Here is a 23,429-nt window from a genome sequence, read left to right on the forward strand (position 1 = left end):
CTTCCGCTCAAGTCCCAAACAAGTCAGAGGAGCACAGCCCAAGTCTTCCCTGAAACCTCCGTCTGTTTAAAGTCGAGGGTGGCGGGCAGTGATGTGGATGGAGGTCACGTGGTCCAGCGAGGTTCCGAAGGCTCTGAGACATCAGGCTGGTTCCCTCGTTTGTGGCTGATGACACTGTTTCTGAGAGTCACGAGGCCGTGCTATGATGATGTGCTTTCTCCCCACTCGTTTCCCTCTGAGGTGGAGCCCTGCACCCATGTGTAACAGGAGGGCCCGAGAGAAGGTTTAGCACCATTGCTGGGGAAGGGAGGTGATATGTCTGGGACTTGTGATGAGGCTGCCCCCGACCCCACTGCCTTCCCGATAAACCCTTCCATGTTTACAGGAACCATGTTCTCATCGGCAGGGTCCAGGGGCGCCGGTTCTCCCAGCCGGTGAACTTCCGGTTGGTTTGGCAAGACGTGGAGCTTACTGTGTGCCAGGCACCATTCTTGGCCCTTATGATAAACAAGATACACAGACCCCGCTTTCACGTAGCATAAAGTCCAGTGTCAGGGAGATGGACGGTACCCACAGCAAATGAACAAGCGTTTCATTTACTGATGAGCGCTGTGGGAACAGAGCTGGGATGTGGCTGAATGGCCACTGTGGACCAGGGGTCTAAAGCAGAAGACACTGGCGTTGAGACCTGGGGTGCTCCCTGGAAAATCTGGGGAAAAGAATTGGCCAGGGCCAAGGTCTTGAGGCTGAATATACTGGGCGTGTTTGGGGAGCAGGCAGGACAGCCTCGCTGGAGCTAGACAGTGAGGACCAGAGGGGCCAGCTCCTGCAGAACCTCATAGTCAGGATAACTTCCAGAACATTCTAGGCACATGGTGTGCTTTGTTGTACCATCGCTGCCATTCGCAGCTCAGGGCTGGATGTCACTGGTGACATTTTGAGGACGTTTACTCTCCCTGTTATGTCTGCTCCATCTTAATGTTGCTCTTGATTTTAGCCTGAAAAACATGGCCTTTCCTGGAAGGTATTAAACATGCTGAGATTTTTTCCGATTCAGACCCCAGGGCCTGTGTGCAGAGGAGAGAGAGGAAAAAAAGGACGTGTTTTTCCTTTGATCGTATAACAGCCTGGGAGGGTTCAAAACATGCTTGTTTGTTTGGAATGCTGCTAATGGATACGTGCTTCACAGGCTGCTTCCCCAGGACCGAGGGTTTGGGGACTGCTATGTGCCCAGCACAGACAGGACAGAAATAGGTCGTTCCGGGTGTGGGCAGAGCTGGGCCCCTACGGGAGGCACCAGTTCTAGGCACGGTGCCAGTTGTGCCGGGCACAGCCCCCGCCCTCCAGAAGCTCAGCTTTGCAGGCAGCACTGGGCATGGGGGCTTCTCAGATACACAGATGCCCAGACCCCATGCCTCAGTATTCGTATTGGCGGGTGTGGGTTGAGAACCCCGCATGTGGGCGTACAGTGCTGGGTCCTCAGCGTTTCTCATGCAGTCAGGGGGGAGAAGGGTGTGGTGAGGCCAGTGCCCATCCAGGGCCGGAAATGCCTTCGTTGGGTTTCCCAGCACCGCAGGCCCTCAGGGGTGCTGTTGCCTGTAGGAGGCAAAGCATTTGTTCACGAGCTTGGAGAGGATGGGCCAGAGGCCTCCAGGCGGGGTTACTCAGCCTCAGTCTCTGGAGGGCTGTGCTGAGATGGCACAGACCCCTGTGTCCTGCTCGGCTACGGGAAGCAGAGCCCAGATCGCCTGGGGGACAGCGGGGACACCCACAAATGTGTGAACTTTACATCCCGTTCACACAAATGTCTGGGGCTGGGGAGCCAAGCAGAACAGGGAAGAGGCATAAGGCGGGCACAGTGGGGTGGCATGGGCTGCACCTTTAAATGGTGGATGGCCTCAGACACACATACGCACACCTTATAAATTTTGTGTATGTGTAGCAGAGACACCTGCAGCTGGTTCAGTTTCAGGGGCCGGGAGCCAGGCCCCAGTTTGTTGCTCTCTCGAATCCTGGGTCTAGTGGCCTCAGCCTGGGGGCCTCCTGGGAATCAGAGGAGAGGGCCATCTGCCTCGCCAGGTGGTGCTCCAAGTCACCAGCTGGTAGGTGACAGAGCCACCGTGAACCCAGGCAGCCTGGCCCCACTGACTCCTCGGGCCAGATCATTCTGTCTTGTGGGGAGAGTCCTGTGCATGTAGAATGTTGAGCAGCGTCCCTGGCCTCCATCCACCAGATGCCAGCATCACCCCCAGTCGTGACAAACACAAGTGTCTCCAGATGTTGCCAGATGTCTCCTGGGAGCATGCTTGCCCCAGTGAGAACCGCTGCTCTGCGGCCTGTGTTCTAACCATTGCACTGATAAACCTCATGAAACTCTGGGCAGTCAGGCTTGCTTCCTCTCATCTGGCCCCCAGTGTGCACCCTCTAACCCCCTGGCTGGGCATTTCTCTGGCAGAAGTGGCTCAGGGCACAGCATGCTGCAGGCCTGTGGTTCCCCTCGGGGAGACTGGCAGTGCTGGCCCCAGAGGGTGCAGGGCGGTTGTCCTGTATTTCCAACGCAAGAAAGGAAGTAAATTGTTCCCACCGGGGAGGTTCCCTGGGCTAGGGGTGAATGGCTGAGCACCTTGTTCCTGAAATGGCTTTTCAGAGATGGCTCAGTGCTTACAAGCAGCTCTGTAGTGCCTGGTTGTCCAGGGAGGACCTTGCTGGCTTTGCCTGGAATGCCTTCGCCCTCGCCCCTCCCATTGTCAGTGGGCAGGAGGCAAGATTGCTTTTCCAGTCTGGAAACAACACCAGGACTCAGCACTCAGTAGAGAGCAAATCCCCAGCCTGACCCTCTGCAGAGCAGCCCTGGAGTTTTGACGTGGGGGGCGGTGGACAGGGACGGCTAAGAGCATCACTCAGGAGTGAAGGCTGGGAGAGGGCATAGCTATGACTGCCATCGGGTCTTCTGAGAATAGGGAGCCCAAGTCGCAGGCATTTATTAAGTGCCGGCTGTGTACAGCTAAGCATTTTACAGACTGTGTGGCACGCTGGCTTGCAAGAGCTGATGGTTACATATCCAGGAATCCTGCAGGCTGGTTGTTAAATACAAACGTTACTAAAGGTGACGTTACCCCATTTTACAATTCAAATGAGTCATATCAGAAACAAAGGTAACGAGTATTTTGCTACATTTTGCTGTTATCTTTGCAACATGAGGTTATTTGCATGAACTGTAGCTGTGTTTAGTGATAGCACACAGTTTGAAATGGGCCATGGTGGGAATATTTACACCATGGAAATTGGCAAACATTATAAATCAGGGCTTGCTTGCCTGCCTTCCTTCCTTCCTTCCTTCCTTCCTTCCTTCCTTCCTTCCTTCCTTCCTTCCTTCCTTCCTTCTTTCTTTCCATGCTCTTGAGAGGAGGACACTAGTTCAGAGTGGACTCAGCACTAGACAGCCTGGGTGCAAGTCTCAGCCCTGCCCTTAGTAGCTGTGACGTCACGGGCACCTACTCACTTAAATGCTCTGATGTCACTTTGCTTCTCTGTTAAGCGGGTGTAATGACAGGTGCTGTGAAGATCAAATGAGATGGTGCGTGTAGAGGGCTGAGCACAGTGCCTGGTACACTGCAGAGGACCCGTGCAACGTAACTGCTGGCGGTTTTGTAGTGTCATTGTTATTGTGTGTTATTGTTATTAGTGGCTGTAGGCTTCTCACCCAGGAGGCAGGCACCTCACTCTCTTCCCCCCATCCTAAGCCTTCCACCCCCGCCCCCTTTTCCACTTTTGAATTCTCTTCTCCCTGCTGGAGGGGAAAGTGGGATGAGCCACCGTGATCCCACCTGCCGTGCCTGGTTCTGGAAAGTTAGTTCTGAAGCCAACACTTGGGGCCAGAGGCCTCCCCCGAGCAAGTGAACACCCGACCCTCCCCAGGCAGGAAGACACCCACCCAGTCAGGCACAGCAGCTGGACTTACTGGAAGTCTTCAAAGTGCGTGTGTCTGAGCCCGGAGAGTCTGGGGTGATGCTGGGACAGGCCGCCACCAGCTGGAGGGCAATAGAGCTGAAGGCATCAGGAAGATAGGTGGCGGGCCTGGAACTGAGAGTCCCCGGGCGGCTGCCCCAGTGGGGTTCACAGAGAGTCTCTGAGGCTGACAGCGGTCAGGGCCAGCCGTGACGGGGGTGGTTGGCCTGCACAGAGGTGGGCTTGTGTGTCCTGTGCGAGGAAGGGAAGGCAGAGCTTAGGGTCGCCAGTGGCTCCGCCAATGGAGGATACATTATGGGAATGCTGCCTGGACCTTAGGGGACAGACGTGCTGGCCAGTGAGGGGTCTGTTTCACAGGCTGCATCTTGCTGAGTCAAGCTGCGTGTGTGCAGGGACTCAGTCCCTGGTCCCAGCACCAGTGGACCCCTGGCTGGGAGGTGTGAGGGCTGGGAACGTCAGTTCCGGCTTCCACTGAGCATGGGGAAAGCTGGGGTCCTGAAACCTGAGGCGGATGTGCTCTGAAGAGCCCTTCATTTCCTGGTGAGTGTTTGGACACTAGAAGCAGTACTGGTCAGGCCTTCGGACAAGGGACAAAGAGCGCAAACCACCCTTTATTAACCATCATTGTTCATAATTCTGAAAAACATTTATGTTTTTCATTAAAGATACTGGAAAAGATTGTCACCTCACTAACTCTGTGAGATAGGTAAGGCTCATTATAATGACTCAGTTATAATTATGGTGAATATTTATTGGGCCTTTATCAGCACATAAAGCTCACAAATGCAGCTGCCATGTCTACTTTTCACCACCATATCCCTAGCTCCTAGCGCCTGGCACATAGTCGGTGCCCAATAAGTACTTGTTCAATTAAAGAAGGAAAATGGGCCAGCCTGTGTGCCAGGGGCAGGGATTCCGTGGAGAGAAGCCCAGAAGTGTGACCTTGTCTCATTGGGTCTGACACCTCACTTCCTCTGCAGTGCTGTCTGGAGGCAGGGGGATGGGTGAGATGACCCTTGGGGTCCCTGCGCTGCTGGGCCTCTCACACCGCCCCCTCTGATTCCCAGGCTGCAGAGCTGTTCCTGACGCTGGTGTCAGCTTCTCCCAGGATGAGCTGATGGAACTCTGGTGACAGTCTTTCTTTAAATGCCAAGACAAGCGGTAATGACATTTCCTCGGGTGAGGGAGGGGCTGGACCAGGAGCTGGCTGGGTGTCCTGCAGGTTGGGCGAGCTTAATACTGTCCTGGTCCCCATGTAGGGATGATGATGGTGATGGCCCATCTCATCCCTGTGATACTGACATGTCCTTCAGTCTGGGGATGTCTGTCAAGGCGATTACGTAGGGAGCATGGGGGTTCCCATGGGGCCCCAGGCCTCTAGAAGCAGAAGGGCCTGGCGTTATAAAGACAGGCATTGTTCTCTCCTTGGCCTGAGACCCTCCTGCCAAGAGCTGAAATTAGCATTCCAATGGGCCTCGGGTACCCTTGTGCTGGGCAGAGCTGGGATCCCACCACCCACCCTGCTGATGTGAGGCCAGCAAGGGGTGCGGAGACCCCCAAGCATGGAGGGGAATCTCTGAGGCACTAGCTCTGTGCTCAGGGCTGTGCAGGGGGAGAGTTTGGGGCTCCTTCCCAGAGTCCAACCTCTCACCAGGCCCTGTGCGTTTTTCAAAGGCTCTTGAAAAGATTTTGAGACGTGAAAAAATTTTATCGGCTCCAAAATATGAAAGAAACCCGCCCTCCCCCAGGAAATAACACTGCCAAATGTCTAATTGAATGACTATAAAGCATAATAGCTAACGCACGATTACTGTTTCAAGCCCTTTGTCTGTATTTGCTCATTTAATCCTCACAACGACTCCCTGGGTGGGTGATTCATTATTCCTCAATTACAGTTGCAGAAGGAAACCAAGGCGCAGAGCAGTTAGGAAGCTTGCCCAAAGTCACACAGCAGAGTTGGGATTTGAACCCAGGTGGTCTGTGCTTCTCCATCCAATTCTTATGGGCTTAAGTATAAGTGACATTTGACTTGGGCACTGAGGATCCTGTGGCACCTAAGAGCACAGGTGCTGGACCAGGCTGCCCAGCTCGGCCCCTCCCGAGGTGTGTGAGTGTGGGTGCGACCCTGCTGCTCCTCTCCGAGCCTTGGATTGTTCCTGTGATGACCTGAGGCAGCTGCGAGCTGTGGTCACCTTCGTGCCATTCCCTGGGCCTCTCACATTCTCAGGCAACTGCTGCTGGACACCCCGCCCTCCTGTGGCACTGAGACCTGTGTGGGCCTCCTGAGGGAGCTCATTGCTTCGGGGGAGGTGGAGAAGGAGATAGACGCATGGCTCTGGTTGCTGCCTTTGTCCCGCAGCCCACGGATGTGGTGAGCCCCTGCACCCCACCCCGGTGTCATCCCTTCCCCGCTTGGCTGTTAATTGGACAAAGGGACGACCTGCTCTCCTCTGGGCTTTGTGCCAGCCCCTCATGGGACAAGTAGAGGCGGGTCAGAGAGATCTGGGTTTGACTCTCAGCGGTGTTCCTCCCAGCTGTGTGATCCCAGGCAAGTGACTTAACCTCTCTGAGCCTGTTTACTGATCTATAAAATGATGATGGAGCAGTACCTCCCTCCTAGGCTCATGGTGAGAAATGAGATGCTGCACGTAAAGCAATTCTCTTGGTATCCGGCACTTGGAATAAGAGCTGCTGTTGTTATTGTAAACAAACATATTGAACAAGCCTTCAGATTAGGAAAGCAGGTGAAACTAGGCCAACGATTTCTAACACTATGCGGAGGCTTGTTTAACCCTCACAATGCCTCTGTGAAGTAGATGCTTCTACTACGCCCATACTGCAGATGAGGAAACTGAGGCCCGAGGAGGCTGGGTAGCTTGCCCAAGTTAATACTGCTATTCTCCCTGTCCCCACTGGGCATGTCCTCATTTGCCTGGGGACGCTGTCACTTGTCGCTCTTCACCCTGCTGTGCCAGACTGGTAGTGGGCCAGGATTCAGAGGTCACTCTAGAGCTGGTGATGGGCCAGCCAGCGTCTCTGAGAGCGTGGGAGACTCCTGTGCTGGCCTAGGGGGTCCCCAGTGGGATCTTTCAGTCCCTCATGCTGGGCCGGCTGTGGCTAACTCTCCAGGCCGAGTATAGGGAGTGCTCACCCCAGGCCTGACCCCTGACCCCAGGGTTTACAGTTGGGCCATTCCTGGCAGGTCATGTGGTTGCCTCCACTCAGCAGACACAGAGTCAGAGAGGCCTGGGCTGGATCCCAAAGGGCATCGCACACAGCTCATGGCCTAGCAGGTGACACTCCAGCCACCAGGAATGCCAGCTCTGTTCAGGACCTGCTGGGGCTTGGCCAGTGCTGAGCAGTCTCTGTGTCCGTGAAAATGTCTCACTCTTCCGTCTGTCCTTCACTCACTCCTGTGTTTGCTCTGCAGGAGTGCAGTGGTTAGAAGCGCAGATCCCAGCTTCAGATCCCAGCTCTGTCCCTTACCAGCACGACTTTGGGCACCTGACGTTTCTGTCCCTAAGTTTCCCTGTCTGTACCGTGGGGGTAACTTGTAGGCTGACGGTGTGGACAAGTGAGTTGTTATGACATGCGCCAAGTATTGCGTATTCTGCTGGTGTCCCCGCGGTGACCACTTGTCAGGGACTCACAGTGAGCAGAGCAATTTGGGTTCCTCGGTTTGTGGAGCCCAGGATCTTCTGTTCCCTGCCTCACGTGAGTTCTTGTCCCTCTAGACTAGAGCTTGCACCGCCGTGGACTGTATTTGCCCTCCCCGCCTCGCTGCCCCTTTGCCACCCTCTTGGTTGAAGGCTTCAGTGTCTGGGGGTAAGGAAGGGTGGCTGAGTGTCTGTGTGGGGCTCTGCCAAGGACCTGGACCGACAGCCGAATGAGCCTGGATCCCGTCGCTGCCACTTGATGGCCCCAGAAGATTGGCCTGGTGGAGCTGGGTGGGTGAGGCAGTGTGGCCCCTGAAGGAGGGCCAGACACTAAATCCAGCCCCATTGTGTAGGCAAGGAGCCACAGCCCCAGATATGAGGAAACTGGCAGGAGCCCCCAGAAAATGCTGGGGCAGACAGGGTGTTGAACGCATTTCTAAAACCTTGTTTTATCCCTCAGGGAGGATTGGAACTCTCTGGACTGCCCACACGAGTGACCTGGAACTGACACTGGACGATGGGGGTGTCTACTACGTCAAGGTCTGGCTCACATCCGTGGCCCACCTGTGCTGGCACCTGCCGTCTCCCCAGGTATTTCCAGCCCGGCCCCAGAGTCCCTGCTAATAATCACCACCTCCTTGTGTGTTTTAGCAGTTCTTCCCTTTCCACCTACCAATAACATTTGTGAGTTCTTGTTACCCAAAAACGTATAAAGATGGGAAAAAAAGGAACTCAAATCCCACTACCACTGATGTTTTAAAAATTGATAATATTAGGAGCACAGGGACATGCTTTTTTTAAAAAAATGGCAAACTAAAGCATGCCATTCCCTAGATTTCCAGAAGAAATATCAGTACACACACCGAGACTTCTGCATGAGTTTCCCAGGGTGGCTGTAACAAAGGGCCCCAAACGGGGGTGCTTAAACAACAGACATTTCTCTCCCCCAGTTCTGGAGGCTGGAAGTCCACAGTCAAGGTGTTGGGCGGGGTGGTTCCTTCTGAGGGCTGCGAGGGAGAAGGTGTTCTATGCTTCTTTCCTAGAGACTCGTAGCCTGAGGCGTTCCTTGGCTTGTAGGCAGCCGTCTTCTCCCTGTCTTCACTCTGTCGGTGTCTGTGCCCAGATTTCCCCTTTGTAGAAGGACACCACTCTTACTGGATCAGGGCCCCTCCTAATGACTTCATGGCCACTCGAGCATCTACAAAGACCTTATTTCCAAAGAAGTTCCCACTCACAGGTACTGAGGGTTAGAACATCAACGCCTTTGTGGGGGGATGCAATTCAACCCCTAATACTGTAGATTGGCAAGCCCTTTTAGTTTTGAGTTAAGTTTTTAGTTCTTCCTCTTTTTTTAATGTTTTCCTTGAAAGGATCACAACTAGTCTTTCTTTATATCTTGCTTTTTTTTTTTTCCCCTCAAAAATATACCTTGGTGAATTTTTCATACCAGCTGGTACTTTTTTTTGTTGTTTTTTTTAAGCTGGTACTTTTTACATTTTATTTAGTTAAGAAAATAGGTAATACATTGAAAGGATTCAAAGTGCAAAAGATATGAAAGGGTATAGAACCGAGTGTCCACTAGAGTAGCCGCTTGTCCACACGGCTATTTAAATGATTTAGAATTAAAGAAATGAGAGAGGTGGTGCCTTAGTTGTACTAAGCACTTTTTGAGAACTTTTCCATCATTGCACAAAGTTCCATTGGTCAGCACGGTGTAGCGTTAAAAACCTCTTCCTCCCTCCCCTCCCCGAAGCCAAATTCTGTTCCTTCATTTTTTGTGATTCCTCTCGGAGAGTTTCTGTGCCAGTGGGTACCAGTATATTTTCCCCCGGCCGCTTTAAAATATAAATGTGCCTGTGCACTTGGGATGGCAGTGTTAGTCGATGAGATGGCATTTATTTAGCTAGTTCCATAGCAAAGGGTCGTGACTTTGTCCTGGGTATTTGGTCTTATACATCTACTGCTGCCAACACCCTTCTCTGCAGGGTAAATTCTTAGCAGTGGAATTCTGGGCCAAAACAGGTGTGCATTTTTCTCTCGGTAGGTACTTTTCAAGGTTCTTAACCAGAGGTACCTGTTAGGAACTCAGTGGGCCCCGCCCCGCTGAAGCCCTTGTGATTGTGTGGAAGTTTTGTGTCTGTCCACCCTGCTGGGGAGAGAGTTTAGACCTTCCATCTGATGTTCAAGCAGGTCTGTGACTCCCAGAAGGGCAAACGCAGCAGCTTCAGACTCGCTCCCCCCACACAGCCACTCTGGGCACCTTTGGCAGCAAGTGATTCTGCCCCCGTCTCCGGTGTCTTCTCAGACAGGTTGCATTTTTGCTGCATAAACACACGCTCCACTCCCAGATCCGCTTCCTGCCCCCGTGGGGAGAAGACCAAGTGTCAGGGGAGAGCGTCTTCCTCCCGAAGGCCCAGCTGCCTGACTGCTGAGACTACACATGGTTTCTAGAACTCCCAGGGAGCCCTCAAATCTCCTGCTTTTCACTAAGTGCACAAGCGCTGATTGCCTTGACCTCCCTACAGACCTTTCTGCTGCTCTCCAGAGAGGCTTGTGCAGCCTGAAAACACTTGCCTTTAGAGAAACTCCATTTCTAGCTGCTGGACCCATCACAACGGTAAGAGCCAGAGTTCTGGAGTTTTCTGAAGCCTGTTCTGGTGGGGTCACCGGTGGCCTTGGGCCCAAGGTCCCTCCTTTTGTCCTTTTGGTAAGCCCATATGAGATGAGGAAACTGAGGCAGATGAGCTCATGGATACAAAGCAGAAGAGCAGGGCTCAGCTCAGCTCGGCCGATAGGGTTTTTAGGATGGCATGGGGCAGTATCCCCCACCTCCCTGGGTGTGCAGTGGTAGGACACCCCAAAGTCTCTGATTGCCTGGAGAGCCCTCGTTTACCATGGACCCAACTTAAATGTGACTAGTATTCCCTTTATTCAGTGTCCTGGTTTGGATGAGAAATTCTGCAGTCATCCTACCCACAGGGTGCACTTTGAGAAAACTACGGCTACCACCCAGAGGCCTCTGAATACATCAGTTCACACCACCTTCCGACATACCATTAAGCAAGAGCAACAGAGCAGAGTGGAGAGTCTGCGTGTGTTTTTGTGCAAGGGGGAGCGTGCATAGGTACGCTCGTGCACACACACATGTACGTACACACAAGCAGGCTCACGTAGGCCCACACTTACTCGCAAAGATGCACCATAAATTAGCAAGTGGTGTGGTTGATAGGTGGGTATGAGCGCTGTAGGAAAAGGAATCTTTGAGCTGGGTACCAGAGTCTGCTATTGTGTGAAAGGAAGGATCTGGGTGTTGGCTTCAGTTTTCAGGAGGCTGACAGGGTAAGCCTGATGGAGAAGGTAACGTTTAGCAAGGATATGAAGGACTTGTGGAAGAGAGGCGTGTGGTCCTCTGCGGGAAGGGTGTGCCAGGTAAAAGGTGCAGCATGTGCAAAGGTCCTGTGGTGGGTATGTACCTGGAGCATTAGAAGCACAGCATGAAGGCCCTTGTGGCTGGAGCGGAATAGGAGAGGTCCCCTTGCCAAAGAGTAATCAGAAAACAACAATTCGTGACTGTTGTCAAAGACCAAAAACCAAAACCGGATTTACGAGAAAACATAATTAGCAAACAGTCTGGGAACAGTGAAGTCGTTTTTGCATCTTTTGGGTAAATGGATCAGCTGGCAGCCAACAGAGAAGTCTGTTGGACTGGTCGGCAGGTGGTGGGGCCATCAAAGTCAGCAGTTGCAATTGCTTATGGGTTCTCAGAAAACCTTGAGTGTGGAGCTATGGAGAGCAGTTCAGGCTGTGCCCGTGTTTCCCTGCCAGTGTCCTGTGGGCAGCTCCGCCTGCATCTGGCCGGGTCTGCACTGCCCATCTCTGGAGAAGGCCAGACCTTGGTGGCCTTTGCAAGGACTTGGGCTTTTACTCTGAGAAAGATGGGCGTGCCGTGATCCTCCGTGTCTTAAAGGGGTTGCTCTTGTCACCAGGTGGAGAACAGACGTCAGGGACCAGGGCAGGAGCTGGAAGATCTGGGAGGAGGATACGCCAGCCACGCAGGCATGACGACCAGGCCTGAGCCAGGGTAGTGGTGGAGGTGGCAGAAGCGGTCAGATCCCGTCTTCTGCAGGGAGAGCTGCCCGGAGTCCCTGATGGGTTGGCGAGGAGGGGCGAGGGGGGAGAGAAGAGTCCTTCATGTCTCAGTTTGTAACACGGATTACCTATTTTGAAAAATACTGAGTTTAAGACATTGGAGAAGGGTCAGCCTAGAAGGCTATTATCTAAGCTCCATCCCCTTCCCTGTGTCTGGTCCCAGTTCTTGTAAGGTCAGGGCCAGCCCTGCTGGCCAAACCCGACCCCTCAGGTGGTGCTGGGACCTGGCCAGGGTGACTTATGACCAGCAGCGGGTGAGGCCCAGCTGGAGGTGAAACCAGTGACGGCGGAAGGTCCTGTGGTCCTTGCCAGGACCCTCATGGAGCAGGCGGGCAGTGAGTTGCCCTCCTCTGTGTCACTGAGCCACCTGCTGAGCCACCAGGCCCACCTGTCAGGTAGGAGTGACCCCATCACCCCAAGCCACCAATATTAATACCCCATCTAAGGAAAAATCTAGGCTCCATATCTGCTCACAGCTTCCATTTGATTCCCCCAAGTGTCCCCTCCAACCCACTGACTGCTTTCATGAACCTGAAAACAGCAGCTTTCAGATTATTTTGATTCTTACCCACACTGTCCAATGTATAAAAAAGCCACATTTTGCATTTTGACCCAAGTTGCGTGGGGCACTGTTTAAATCTTGAACATATAGCCTGGCCTGGGCACTGGTGGGTCTGAGCAGGTACCCACCCTGCTACCGAAGCTGCGTCAAAGCCCTCATGGTTATGCTTCCCGTGGAGTGTTCTGGAAGGTGCCAAGGGCATGTGGTCAGGGGCTGGGGCTGTTGACCGCCTGGCATGGGTGTTGTGGGTACTTTCACTGGCACGGCTATCCCATGTGATCTGGCTGAATATCCGTGTAGCAGAAATAAGCTTCAGAAGGTGAAACTTACCGGATGACCTGTGATGCACTGCTGTTTCTATTCCATCCGTTCTATTTTGTTTTGGTCTATGTTATTTGAACAGAGCCAACAACTGTGAGCAGCCCTGAGCTCAGCATTCCTCACAGAGATTCAGGCGTTGGTTCTACCAGGAGCCCCCAAACCCAGGCCCTCATGGGCGCTTCCCACTTCCTTTCCTGTCTTCCCCATGTGCTGTAGGTACCCGAGAGGCAGGTGGATTACCGTTCACAGCTTGAGCCTCTGCCAGCCCCACGTGGAGGGCAGCACACACCTGACGGGGCAATACAATGGTCGCTGCCCTGGGTGGACACTCCTGGCCACCCGGTGGGAGTGGGCAGGTGAGTGTCATCTAGGGAGTCTCCTTGGCCTCTGGTTAAGTTTTCTGGCCTCCAAGCCTTGCCCTAGCCGTGCCACGACCTGGAACACCTTTCTCTTTTGTTTGCCTGGCTAACTCAAGACTCAGACCTTTGTGTCCCATGACACTTAGAATCACATCCTGACTTCTTCCCCTCACCAACAGAGCTCCTCCGCCTGGCACACAATCAGTCCTTTAGTGACTAGTTGTCACCTCGGTGCTCCTGAAAATCCATTGTATTCCCGACCCAGACCAGGAGTCTGCAGACTCTTTCTGCGAAAACTCAGTAACTATTTTAGCTTTCGCAGGCCCTCCAATCTCTGTTGCAGCTACCCATCTCTACCATTGTAGCATAAACACATCACAGAAAATCCACCACTGGACAGGTTTGGGATTGTGTTCCCGTAAGACTTTTGCTATGGACTAAATGTTTGTGTCCCCCACCCCCACCCTGCCAGATTCATAAGCTGAAGCCCCAATGTCGTGGTATTGGGAGGTGGGGTCTTTCGGGTGATTCGGCCATGAAGGTGAGACTAGTGTTCTTATAAGAAGAGGAAGAAAGCTCACCCTTTCTCTCTTTCCATCATGTGAGGACGCAATGAGAAGATGTCTGCGTGCAAACCAGGAAAAGAGTCCTCCCCAGACGCCGACCATGCCAGCTCCCTGATCTCGGCTTCAGCCTCCAGAACCGTGAGAGAGAAGTGTCTGTTATTTAAGCCACTGGTATTTTGTTACAGCAGCAGATATTGACTAAGACAGCTTCATTTACAGAAACAGGCTGCGTTTGGCCTGTGTGCCATGGTTTCCTGACCCCTGACGTAGGGGATCTTGGCATCAATCTTCCTAGGAGTGAAACTCGCTTTTGCGTATGTGTCCTTAGCAAGTTGTTTTAGGTCTCTGGGCCTCAGTTTCCTCATCTATAAAATGGAGACAGCAGTGTTTATCTCTTATGCAGAGGTTGTGAGAATTGGTATGTAAAATAATAACCTCCCTCGAATACTAAAGACATGCTTCCAAAGCCCTCACCCAAATCTCTTTCTTGACTCCCCTAGTAGCAGCTCTGGGAGGTAACCCCATTCTCCAGTAGGCCTTTATTGAGCACCTACTGTGTTCTGGGCCTTGGGTAAGGAAGATTGTGGTGGTTTCTCCCTTGCGGGGTACACATACATCCGTCGGAAGGAGGATAGAACCAGGCCAGCTGCTGAACCCCCAGACCTGTCCTTCTGGGGCCGTACTTCCCCACCAGTTAAACGGGGCTGTGAATGGGTCCCAAAGGTTTGCTCGTTGAAACCTTTGGAGCCCCTGAGGGGAAACAAAGGGCAGGATGACAACCGAAAACACCTGCAGAAGTGTTTCCCAGTGGTGTTTACTGTTTTTTCAACCGGAGATTGCAGAATGGCGCCCTGGGCCAAATCTAACCTGCAGGTGTGTTTTGTCTGGCCTGCTTTGCATTTAAATTTTTTTCCCCGAAATTAATCGTCAACACTGAAAATCAGAAGATTTGGAATAAAACCCAGATTTTGGCTTCTAATTTTAAAACATCAGAAGGTCTGACCCACTGGGCCTAGAAACCCACCTGCGAACAACAGGCTAGAACCAGATAGACGAAGATCCTTTAAGTTGGCTGTCTCTTCTCTTCTTAGCTCTGTGTTTGTTTAATGACATACATTTTTCTCTTTCCTTCAACCTTTATTTATTTCTTCTCCATCTTGGTTCTGGAATAAAGCCATGTATTTATTTAGAGATGTACACTAATGATAAAATTCTGTGGTAAGACCTTTTGAAGTTCTCCGTCAACCCAGATGGTAGAAGATGGTCACTGCTATTGTTTACTTGGCATGTGGCACAAGCTAAGTGGTTGTTGAGTGAATAAATGATTAACTATGTGTATCAGTGCCCTATGGCTGCTGTAACAAATTACCACAAACTTAGTGGCTTAAAAAACCACGAATTTATTTTGTACTTCTGGGGCTCGGAAGTCCAAGATGGGCTTCCCTGGGCTAAAATCAAGGTGTCAGTCGGGTTATGTTCCTTCTGGGAGCTCCAGGAAGAATCTGTTTCCTGGCCTTGTCTAGCTTCTCAAAGATGCCCACATTTCTTGGTTTGTGGTCTTTTTCTCCATCTTCTAAGCCAGCAGAGTTGCATCTTCCTCTCTCTCTTCTCTGATTTTCCTGCCTCCATCTTGCAAGAACCATCATGATTACCTTGGGCCCACTGGATAATCCAGAATAATCTCCCATCTCAAGGTCTTTAACTGCAAAGTCCCCTTTGTCCTATAAAATAACGTAGTCGAAGGTTCTGGGGATTAGGACATACACATCTTTGTGTGGGGTGGGTATTATTCTGCCTGCAACGCTATGAATTAAACATTAGTCCACCCCAGTATGGCTTTGGCTTGGAGTTTCAGACTACTAGTGATTCTTCAGTTTTCTAAATATTTATGGACACCTACTATGCCCCCGGACCTGTGCTGAGTATTAGGACTCAGCGGCGAACAAAAGGGAATAATGCCAGGGCACTCCCTTTGAATGAGACACAGGCGCTTAAGTTTGCCCCCTCAAGCCCACCCCACTAACCCTACCTGTGGGCACTGGAGTTGACCATCCCTGTGTGAAAGACCCCACATGCACCTGTCCCCACTTTCTGTCCTGTGTTTAGAACAGTATAGACTGTGCTTTAAGCCTTCAGTCTTGGGACCACTTTCTTCTGGCTGGGGGGGTTGCAAGTGTGGCTTCTGCCGCCACTTAGGGATGGGAGATAAACTCCCTTAGTTCTCCTGGTTCTTGCACACCCCGGCTAAGAACAGGGAGGTGGAGGCCACTTTGTAAGTCAACCAGAAAGTTGTGCTGCCCTAAAAAGGTCTGCACCGTGAAGATCTTACAGGTCCTGGATGTGACTCACTTCTCCGATGTACTCATTCCAGGTCGGGCAAATGCGGGTTGGTGGCCTCCAAGCAGAGTTCAACTGTTGGTGAAAGGAAAGGGTCCTGTCTGTTTCTTCCTAGCTGAGGATCCGCCAGGCCCTGAGTTTGTCCTCCGATGGAGTCCCAGGGAGCATCCAACTGCAATGTGGGCGCAAGAGCTACCATCAACAGCAATGTCACAGCCCAGGTGGGGAGGCTGAGTTCTGCCCCCTGGCTGAGGGAGGAAGGGTTTTAATGGGAGAGTGCAGGTATCCTATATGGGCTGGCTAAGGAGGTGGCAGGGTGGCCCCGGGAAGTCGGCAGCACAGCCCTTATTTTGGCAGCGTGCATGGGCTTAACATGACGCACTGGCTGCCGTAATGTAAGTTAGCTTTACCCTGAAAGTTTACTCCCCAGTCATATCACAGTCCAGTGTGACTCTGCTGTATGCAGTTACTCCGGGACTGAGGCTCCCTCCACCTTGTGGCTCTGTCCTGCTGTCCGGCTGGCGGATGGGGAAAGAGCTGGTGAGAATTATGCAAGGGGTTTTCTGGGGCCAGGCCCATTAGTAGCCCATGTCACTTCTGCCCACATTCTGTGGGCCAGAACTCATCACATGACCCCACCCAGATGCAAGGGAGGCTGGAAATGTAGCTTTCGCTGTATGTCCAGGAGGAAAAGGAAATGCTGTTTGGTGACTATATAGCAGCCCCTGTAGGTATATTTGTTTATTCATCACTATATACAGATTGTGTCTGCTGTGTGCCAGGCTCTTGGCTAGGTACTGGGGAGGGACACATGACTGTGTTTCTGTCTTCATCTTCAAGGATCTTTCAAGTTCAAATCCTAGCTCCACTGCTGACTAGCTGTGTGACCTTGGGTAAATTACTCAACCCCATTCAGCCTCAGTTTGTCCAGCTATGAAATAGGGATAATAATACGAGAGCAGTGGTGAGGATTACACGAGGTGATAATTGTGAAGCCAGAAACCCAGTGCCTGTTCACGGTCAGGGTGAAATAGAGAGCAACCATGGACATGGGAGGCATGAACAGACACCATGGCAGGGGAAATTGGGGGCCTGGGGCCCCAGAACTGTCCTCCCAGCCCATGTCTCCAGCCTTACTTCTCAAGCTTCCTAGTAAGGCAGACTGAGTAAAATTTAGGGTTCAGAAACGCCAAGGAATGATGGAGGTTTCTGACATCTGCTGTTGGGCCTCAGCTTTGGGCCAACTCTGGGATGACTTGTCTCTTCTCAGGTGTCAGCTAGCCACCCCCTGGACTCCTACATCTCACTCCTCTGCTCCCTCTGACCAGCTTCTCCAATTCCCTTCCCCACAGGTCTTGGTCCAGCTGAATGGATCCGACTCCCAGTTGGTGTTGTTCTTCTAGCTCAGACTTCCCTGTGGACCTACATTTCCTCCGAACTTCCAGGTATGGAGGATGGTCCCTTTGGGATGACCTTGAATTGCCTGCCAACTATTGTCTTTGAGCAGCCAGCTTGCTGGGAGATGGGGAGGAAGGAAGGGAGGATGGATGCCCCAGGGAGGCAGGAGGTGGGAGGCCACACCGTGAGGTTACACTTAACCAGACAACCCTTCCAGAATCAAGAACAGATGGAAGGGAGGCTTCCAAATCCATCATTTGGAAGTGATTGTCCAGGCGAGAAGGGTTTTGAGCTCCCTGTGTGTGTGTGTGTGTGTGTGAGTGTGTGTGAGTCAGTGAAAGGATCACATATCACCTTTAAAATGGAGAGAAACAAAATTGTCCTCTAAACCCCATCTTGTAGGTGGGTTTGGGAGAAGCCTGTATGGTCCCTTTTCTGACCCCAGGGTATTTTGCCCAGTGTTTTCTCACGTGTTGACACGTGTGATAGCAGTATGTGTCTTCAAATTGTCATGGGTTTGTTGTTTCATTAGCAGCCTTTCACTTTCAAGGTGGCCCATAAAATCGGGGCACATCTGAGGGCAACTGGCATCGCAGATTCAAAGCCATGCCGTCACTGTATCAGTGGTAACAGGAGCCGATGTCTGTTTGCTTTTGTTTTTGTTTTTAAGTGTACTCTATTGTATCATAATTTATTAAGGAAGGAAGTCATTTCGTTTGTTTCCAGATTTTTGCTGCAGTGAATTTCCTTACACAAAATCTTTGTTTGATTGGATGGTTATATCTGTACGATAAGCTCCTAATAGTATAACTCCAAGTCAAAAAGTATAAGCATTCTAAATTTTAATGGATGTTTATTATCCAAAAGATTAGGCCAGTTTACATTTAGTAGCAACTGTGTAAAAGTATCAATTTCTTCCCCCCCCCTTCTTTTTATTTATTTATTTTTTAATTAGTTTCAGGTGCACAAAACAATGTAATAGACATTTATCATTTATATCCCTCACAAAGTGATAACCCCCCTCCCCCCATCCACTACCCCTCTGACATCGCAAACAACCGTTACATTTCCACTGTCTGTATTCCTAATGCTGTACTTTACTTCCTGTAACTATATATATATATAACTATGAATAGCCAGGTGGGCCACCAACCACGCTCTGGCACTCGCACCAGGTCACTATGGGAGATGAGTAAGCCACCTGTTAACAGTGTCGACCAGTGGTTCTCACCTGGGGGCCAGTTTGCCCACCCAGGGACATTGGCAATGACTGGGGAAATTCTTGGTAGTTGTAACTGAGGAGGGGGCCCGAGATGCTGCTAAACCTCCCTCTGTGCACAGATCAGCCCACAGTGATTATATGGCTCAGGTGACAGTTGCGTTGAGGTTGGGACACCCTGGTGTGGAGGAGCCACCAGGATGGGGCAGCACCCCAGCGCTAGCAACAGTGGGCAGCCGTTAGTGCCCTGCTGGAGAGGTGAGGGAGGTGCGCTGTGTGGACAGGGCTGCCGGGAGGGGCCCACAGGAGACATGCCACCCAGTACTGCTATAGCCCCTACACTGAAGGGGAAACCGAGGCTCAGAAAGGGCAGCTGAGGAAGTTGCCCAATATACCAGAACTAGGCAGAGGCCTAGCCGGGATTCCAATGCAGGTTGCCTGGCACCAGACTCCAGCCCTAACCACTGCCCTGCATGGCCTTCAGGCCTCAGGGCGCATGAATGGCTGGCCCTTTGTTGGGCTGCTGTGTTTGTGGCTCTCCGGTCCTCTGTGGGGTGGTTGGCTCGGTTGTGACTGGGCCCTGGGCCCTGGACAGCGTGTCCTCCTGCCAGGCCTCTCACCCTCTCTTTCCTTTCTTCCAGCAAAGAGCTGCAGCTCTCAGGTCGGCATGGCCTCCCTGCCCTCCTAGGCTGCTGCCCCGGCAGAACCTCAGCCTCAGCCTCAGCCAAGGTAATCGTGCCCGGCCGCCCTGAGCCCCTTAACTGGTTCCAGATGCCCTGCCTGAGGCAGGGGGGGTGGCGTAGGCCGGGCCCTGTTGGGGAGTGTTAACACATCCACTTCTGTCCGCTGGCCTCCAGCAAGCCCCCATGGGCCACCCTCGGAAACCCCTGGCTCCAGCTTTCCCAAACATGCCCAGGTTTACATTCCTGGGCCAGCCCCTGCGGCCCCCAGCCAGACCCACGAGACCCTTGGGAGCCAGGGGAGGCCTGCTTGCCCAGCGCCTGGCGCCTGGCGCTGCCTCACCCCGCCTGGCATGGTCCCGGCAGTGGGATCAGATGACACAGGCCATTGAGCCCAGCCAGCACCATCTCCCAGGTGTCCCGTTTACCTTCCCACGGCCTGGGGTCTTTGTGTGGCATCCTGCCCTTCTCCACTAATCCCATTCCCATGTGGCCTCTGGACCCCCCAGGGCATCCGTCAGTCATGCATCTCCCCTGCGTGTGGCATCTGGGGGTCCTGGAGGAAGATGGGGGAACCTGTAAGGCCCAGGCCGGGGTTCTCCCTCCCTGTGTTGCTATTGTGTTTCCCTGTCTGCCTCTCTTCCCCAAATCAGGAGCTCCTGGAGGGTGTCCCCTGGCCTGGGCCCAGCACACAGTAGGTGCTCCGTGAATAAAGAACTGCATGCGTGTGTCATTACACTTGCCAACTGGTCACTTCATTAGCCCACCAGCCCCTCAGTTTTGTCAAACGTCTGCCCTGCCCAGGCCGTGTCTGTTTTCAGAGTGCCTAATGTGTGTCAGGCCCTGCATCAGTATGCTGACACATGACGTCACCACTCCCCAAGCCTCACTGCACCTGCACACTCATTCAGGGACCCTCTTAGTTTCCCCCAATCTTTATTTTGAGTAATTTCCAACCTACAGAAAAGTTATTATACGACTGAAAATTCACCAATTATTAATATCGTGCTATAGCTTTCTATTAATCTTATATGTTATGCACACTGGTAGATTCACACACACACTTTTTTCTGTATCATTGAGTGTTGATACAGAGATGTTTCTGGAGATATCTTACCTCTTTATCCTAAATACTTCAGAGAGTGTTTCCTATAACAAGGCTATTTTCTTATCTAATACAATATAAATACAAAATGCAGGAAATTTAACACATGAGGTAATACTCTTATGCAGTCTGTGATAAAATTTCCCAGTTGTCCCAATAACATTCTTTCAAGCTGTTTTGTTTGTTTTAAATCCAGGGTGCAACCAGGGCACTTAGTCACCACCTCTTTAGTTTCGTAATCTAGGCCAATGGTCTGAAAACTTTTAGCTTTGTAAAGGGCCAGACGGTAAATATTTTAGCCTTTATGCCCAATATGGTCTCTGTCGTAACGACTCAACTCTGCCCTTGTAACAAAAAAGCACCAAAGACACACTTCCAGTAAAACTTTATTAAAACTATTTTATCATGAACACCCACATACCCACCACCTACAGTTTCTCATTCATATTTTCCTCCACTTGCTTTATCACATGGCATCCCATGCATCTTAATTTACGATCCATTTGAAAGCAAGTTACAGATATTGATATGCTTCCCCTAAAATGTCATTGTCATTAACCAGCTTAAAGAAAAATTCCAGCATTGACAATTTTAAAGTGTCCAGGCAGTTGTTTTGCAAAGCATCTGTCTGATTGTTTGCTCAAAAAGAGATTCATGGTGAACACTTTTGACAGGGGTATCACTAAGGTAATGATGCTTTGGGGAGCTCTTAAAAATACCAGTTCTTAACTCTGTTCCCAGAGGTTCTGTTTTTACAGCTCTTGGGTGGGGGCCCACAATCTGTATTTCTAGCGAGTGCCCTAAGTGATTCTGCTATTCAGTTAGCCTGGGGTTAGCACATTGTTTCATACAGTTTCCATATCATCACATTAATAGTAACCGGCTCAGGTGGTTAAGAAACTAGCCAGAGGTCATTCACCCCTAAGTGGTAGGGTCAGAACTGGAGCCCTGGACCTTTTTGAGGCGTTCCCGTGCCTTGTCCTCGGTGCTAGGCTGCCCCCTGCTGTCTACATGTTAGAACAACGAGCATTCTGGCTCGCTGGCCCCAGGGAGTAGCTATCTCCAAGTCAGTGTTATAGCATGAAGGACATGGGGGGATTGTTGCCATGGCCACACCTAGTGGCCTACTCTGAGGCTGGGGGCCCTCATTTCAGCAGAGTTCGTGCAGTCCAGGAAGCTGTGGGTCTCTCAGGCCTGGGGCTTGGGGAGGCAGAGCCTACAGGCTGGAACAGCCTCTTCCTGAATGTTCCATCAGAGACCGGATGAAAGCTCTCACTTGCTTTTCTTCTGATCCAGCTGCAGGGCTCCAAGGGCGAGGCTGAGAGCACGTCTGTCCTGGTGGTGCAGGAGCGTCATCTCTACATCAGCACCAGGCTGGCGAAGGCCAGAGGCACCCACCTCACCAAGCTGGAACTGACCTCCCCCCAGGTGCATGGAGGTAGACAGGGCAGGGAAGGAGGCTCCTGGGGCAGCCCTTTGAGAAAAGAGCAGTTGTCCTGGATCCCAGGAGGACCAATGCAGGCAGGGCTGTGAAGTGAGAAAAGCTGGACGGAGTGGATTCTCCGTTGGCCTTGGTGTCCTCCCTCCCTCCCTGCCTGCCTTCTGCGTTACTTATTAATCATCCACTAGGTGCCAGGCCGGGCCCTTCCAGAAGCTGGGGCTATCGCCTAGAACAGGATTGACGAGTCTGTCCTCTTATCAAGTGTACAGTCTAGTGGGGACATCGCTAGAAAAAAACTCAGGTAAGAAAATATACCAGATGGTGATACTTGTATGGTGTAGTGTCTGAATTTTGTGTTGATCACCTGAGTGTGTGGCCCCCTCACGGCAGCCGTTGTCAGCTGAGAGTCCCCTGAGCCCCCTCGGCCTGGAGCTGATGTCCTCAGCTCATGAGCCTGCCCCTTCCTGTTCTCTCCCTGCTCCCAGTGGCGCTCACCCGCTCGCTGCCCCTCTGCCTGCCATGTCTGTCTTCTGAGCCACTGGGACGTCATGGGCTGGGACAGCAAGGACCAGGTAGGCGTTGGGCTAGAAGGAGACCCTGGGGACTCTGCCCTGCAGCCTGCATGGGACACTTGGGGCCCTGCTCTGCCCAAGGAGCCTTACCAGGGCCAAGTGGCCTGTGCGCCGCCCAAGGGATGGAGGGAAAGGCATTGAGTGGGCGTGGGGGTGGGGAACCTGGGATCTACCAGCTAAGCACAGGAATACCGATGGCTAACATGTACTGAAGGCCTAGCATGTGCCAGGCACGTCAGCCCCATTTCCAGATAATGACATTGAAGCTTGGAGGGGGAAGGTGACCTGCCCAGAGTCACACAGCTAGTGGGAGGCAGGGCTGGGATGTGAAACCATGAATGCCTCCAGCGCCTCTGTCCTCAGCCACCGTGTGGCTGCCCCTGGTCCGCCCCTGGTCACATCTCGGTCATATACTTTTCCCTTCCTGCTCCTCTTCAAGCTTTGACTTTCCCCCTCTGGTTTCCACTTCCCACTTCATCCCCTACAGGGTGGGCAGGGGGGCACCAGCTTCTCCACCCTTCTTACCCTCCCCACACTCAGATGGGGTGCATCAGCCTCTCCTCTGCCCTCACCTCAACACAGGTGCAGCTTGCCTGGAACAGAGGGCAACCCATGACCTTGCACTGAGCTCACCTGGGCTGCCAGGTCCTTGGTGCACAGCACCACCTGGGATGGCTGCCTGGCCGTGTCCCGGACCAGGTACGCACTGGCTGGACCGCTGAGCCCAGCACAGGGCTCTCCCTAACTCCGGGCCCTGTACGGGGCTCACAGGTCACGTACTCCATCCCTGCCTCTTCAGCTCTGGGAAGCCTGGGACCTGGGAGCCCTCAGGGCCAGTGGGGCCTTAACACAGACCCCAGCCATCTTCAGCGAGTGGCTCCATCTGTCCTGGGACTGACACTAGATGCCACAGAACCTGACACATGAGGTGAGGCCTGGGGCAGAGCCTGGGGTAGGGACTGGGCCATAGAGAAATGGGGACAGCCAGCCCTGGAAGTCCCCTTGCTCCTTCTGGGGTCTCCCACCCTGAGTTCCTAGGACCCACCCTCATCAGTGCTCCCAACAGAAACCCTGCCCAGGATATAAATGCTGCTG

The 23,429-nt window shown here is 52.3% G+C and overlaps 1 long non-coding RNA gene across 19 annotated transcripts in view; it reads left to right on the forward strand.

Annotated features, from left to right (window-relative positions):
• Nucleotides 1–23,429, forward strand: part of LOC109439392 (uncharacterized) — a 40,910-nt gene that overhangs the window by 14,644 nt on the left and 2,837 nt on the right. For 7 of the 19 annotated variants that reach the window (XR_012493122.1, XR_012493119.1, XR_012493128.1 and 4 more), the window contains 11 exons: nt 8,086–8,216; nt 10,151–10,242; nt 12,874–13,013; nt 13,623–14,455; nt 16,035–16,140; nt 17,272–17,364; nt 19,178–19,265; nt 21,618–21,749; nt 22,248–22,334; nt 22,917–23,033; nt 23,134–23,262. This is a non-coding gene — a long non-coding RNA (uncharacterized LOC109439392). Of the gene's footprint in view, nt 1–5,036; nt 5,131–6,196; nt 6,341–8,085; nt 8,217–8,748; nt 8,863–9,669; nt 9,816–10,150; nt 10,243–11,819; nt 12,170–12,873; nt 13,014–13,622; nt 14,456–15,953; nt 16,141–17,271; nt 19,266–21,617; nt 21,750–22,247; nt 22,335–22,916; nt 23,034–23,105; nt 23,263–23,429 lie in introns of those variants that run through there. The other 12 variants (XR_012493124.1, XR_012493121.1, XR_012493130.1 and 9 more) reach the window with 11 other exon arrangements.

The sequence above is a fragment of the Rhinolophus sinicus genome, linkage group LG18 (genome assembly GCF_036562045.2).
Source record: "Rhinolophus sinicus isolate RSC01 linkage group LG18, ASM3656204v1, whole genome shotgun sequence".
Classification (NCBI taxonomy): Eukaryota; Metazoa; Chordata; class Mammalia; order Chiroptera; family Rhinolophidae; genus Rhinolophus; species Rhinolophus sinicus.